General features: G+C 46.9%; 1 protein-coding gene across 1 annotated transcript in view; it reads right to left on the bottom strand.

Moving 5' to 3' along the window:
* The window catches only part of BLK (BLK proto-oncogene, Src family tyrosine kinase), a 71,855-nt gene extending 69,332 nt beyond the window's left edge, over window positions 1–2,523 (bottom strand). The window contains exon 1 of the mRNA XM_011942844.1: window positions 1,929–2,523. The gene's annotated coding sequence lies outside the window, so the exon portion shown is untranslated. The remainder of the gene's footprint in view (window positions 1–1,928) is intronic.
* Between the last annotated feature and the right edge of the window lie 1,029 nt (window positions 2,524–3,552).

Below are 3,552 nucleotides of genomic sequence, written 5' to 3'. Positions count from 1 at the left end.
ACTGTGGGAGGCCAAGGTGGGAGGATGGCTTGAAGCCAGGGGTTGGAGACCAGCCTAGGCAACAAAGCGAGACCCCATCTCTTCAAAAAATAAGATTAAAAAATTAGCCAGGCACAGCAGCATACCTGTGGTCCCAGCTACTCAGGAGGCTGAGGTGGGAGGATCGCTTGAGCCGAGGAGGTCAGTGCTGCAGTGAGCTATGATCTCTTGCCACTGCACTCCAGCCTGGGCGACAGAGCAAGACCCCATCTCTGAAAAACAAAAAACATGAACAAAAAACAACCCCCACAAAACCCATTGAACAACACAACAACAAAAAAATCATCCATGAGAAATACCATGAAGAGAGGCAAATACAGAGCTATTCTGGAGTAAGGTAGGGGTTGGGAGAGAGAATGATGGATGGTCAAAAATGCAAAAGGCCTGCTATATTCCAGAATGTTCAAAGAGTGGGTGCGACCGCCAGGCCATGAACGCCAGTTTTCCCAAGAATGCTCAGGATTTGGCTACTTCTGCTCTGAGGAAGAATGAGTCTAATTTTTCTTTTAACTCTTTATTTTGAGGTAATTTTAGATTTGGAGAAAAATTACAAGGATAGTACTGAGAATTTCCATATTCCCTTCACCAGGTTCTTCTAATGTGAACACCTTACCTAACCATGGTACTTTCGCCAGAACTAAGGAGTAATTGTTACCATAATATTAGCGAGACCCCAGACCTTATCTAGATTTCACCTATTTTTCCACTAATGACCTTTGCGGTGTTGTTCTGGGATCCAATACAGGATGTGAATTCTGGGTTTGGGTGTCCTGACCGTCATGTCTCCTCGGATCTGTGACACTTTGCCTGTCTTTCTTTGTTTTTCATGACCTTGACATTTTTGAAGATGAAATATGATGTGGAATCTTCGCCAATTTGAATTTTTTAATCATGATGGGTTCTCACGATTAGACTGGGGTTATGAGTTGGCGGGGAGAACCGCACTGTCGTGGCAGTTCACAATAGCAGCCCAACTTATTCCTGGTGATGCTAAGCTTGATCCCTTGGTGAAGCTGGCATCTGCAGGTGTCTCTGCTGCAGAGCTACTATTTCTCCCTTTCCGTACTCCTAGTCCAGGCCTCACTCAAGGTGAGGGGAATTAAGCCCCACTCTCCCGAGGGAGGAGGATCTGCACATATCATAGCAAATTCTTCTCTGTTACTGTGAACGCACGATTCCTTAGTTCCTTGGTAATGTGGGTGGATGAGGGTGAACTTTATCCACCCACATTACCAGATAAATGGAAATGTTGTCAAAGCCTTACAATTTAGAAAAATCCTTTCAAAATATGTGATCAACTATGCTTTCCTTTTCACAGCTGGTGTTTCCTGGCGAAATAGATCTCTTAACCAAGAAGATCATCATTACATCTATTCAGTTACCCCCATCCCCGAATGGCTGAAACATGGAACAACTTCATTCAGAAACAAACAAAATAAAACGAAAGCAACAACCAGTCATTTGCTTTGAGCCAGATGCTCCCCATGCATGACTGCTGACCTCCGTCAGCTCTGTGCAGTCAATATCACCTCCTATCAAGAGGCCGAGTGACTCGCCGGGAGCGCAGCAGTGGCCTGTGTGTGCCCACCCAACCACCTCTCCACATCCCATGTCCTTTCTTTCCTCTGTGGCACATTCACTGCCTTTTCCAAAAAGCAGAATCTACCCTGGATGGATGAACTTTTATAAATTAAAATTCTCAAAACTGGAAACGCACAAACCAGGGAGCAGTCTATTCATAGCTTAGGCAGCGATCCCATTCATGCCTCTTCCTCCGTCTGTGGCACCCACAGCAATGTCCTTGCCTGCTTGCCCCACTGCTGGCCTTAGAGCACCATTTACACAATTTAAAGAAGACGATAAAGAACCCGGAAGACACAGGGCCTTACCTTGGCAGTGCTTCAGTGGTATTTCACCATAGCTCTTCAAATCCCAGCACCCTTACAGTGGAGCGGACTTCTAGCGACAACCAGCAACTTCCAACACCATCCTAAAGCAAAAGCCAGTCCCAGATGAATTCTTCTCATCTCAATCAGTTTTCATGGCTTGTGGCTTTCTACCGGCAGCAGACAGAGGTGGCAGCACCCCCGGTCTGCGATCAGAGCCTCCCCAGCCCCCAATGAGCAAGTGCAGCAGGGGCTCCGCCCTCCAGCCGAGCCCTCCTGAAGCTCCTGTGGGCTCTCTGGGCTTGGGGGTGTCCCTCTGCTCCAGGAAAACTTGTGAGGAAGGACCATGAGTAGCTGCCCTTTCTCTGGCCCTGGGCCACGTGGGTCATAATGCCCCTCTGTTAGCAGAAAGTTTTCTCATGGGGTTTTGGTTTAACAGCACGGCTGGTATTTTTCCTGCACCGAGTCCCGCAGAGTTAGCAAACCTCCACGCTGACTCTACAAGGTAATTTGCCTTGCCTTGTGGACAAATGCTGCGGATCTCATGGAGAGAGCTTAGACTCTACCATGTGCCATCTGTGTGCACCACGGCAGCCGTTCTCTTGGCCTCGCTGGTTTTGTTTTGTCTTTAAATGATGCTAATAATAGCTAGCTCACGGGATACTATCAGCATTAAATGGTAGAATGGGTATGAATGGTGGGCACAGAATTGGTGCTTGGTTAAAGCTAATTTCCCATGTGTTTTATAGCACCCTAGCTAGTAGTTGACTTGGATCTCAGAGCCTCTTCAATGGTGAAAATTTACTTGGCTATGAAAACTCAGAGGAGTAGAGAACAAGAATAATGGAGGTAATGGGAGAAGGATCCCAGCATCAAGAGTGGTGAGTGGTGTCTGGAGTGGTGGGTGGCATCCTGTGCACAGCAGTTGAGGGACAAGTGGGACCAGGAAGGTTTCTGTGATGACCTCAGAGTCTCGCTGGTCCATCCAGACACCGTGAGCCACTGGTCAGCTGGTTCCTTTCCACCAGTGTCTTGATATTGGCTTACAAGAGGAAGTCACTCAGTGGGCTCTCTCTTCTCCCTTCATAGTCTTGGATCCTTGAGAATGGGTGTGGGAGGCAGACAAGGCAGCTTCTACCCCACGGTCCAGAATCTCAGTTTCCTCATGGAGTTCATTTCCTTGGATGGGACTAAGACAATACTGAGCTGTGAGTTGCAGGTTTGACAGGTGTTCATGTCAACAGAGGCAGCAATGCAGAGCTCTGGGGTTTTAAGACACTATGGAAATAATCTGTTTCACTTCCCCAAGGGGTTTTTGTGAGAATAAATGGATTCACACATAAAAAGTATCTATTACCGTATTTAGTACATAATAAACTCCAAATACCTGGAAGCTGATGTGAATGTGGCTAATTGCTTTAAGTCCCAAAGTTGCTCTTCTCTACATGGTAGCAAAGGGCTCAGAACAATGTCCAGAGCCCTGGGCCTGCTCAGTCCATGGCAGCTCCTGTTAATTGACTCTTACATTCGTCTCCTGATACCTACTACGCAGACCCAAACATGAAACACAAGTTCCAAACTCTGTGAGCTTCTGATTTAAAAAGTGACTGATTTGAGATGAGATGAC

Source organism: Colobus angolensis, unplaced genomic scaffold (genome assembly GCF_000951035.1).
Source record: "Colobus angolensis palliatus isolate OR3802 unplaced genomic scaffold, Cang.pa_1.0 Scaffold210, whole genome shotgun sequence".
Classification (NCBI taxonomy): Eukaryota; Metazoa; Chordata; class Mammalia; order Primates; family Cercopithecidae; genus Colobus; species Colobus angolensis.
Note: the sequence above shows the minus strand (reverse complement) of the source record. Positions and strands in the feature narration are given on the sequence as shown.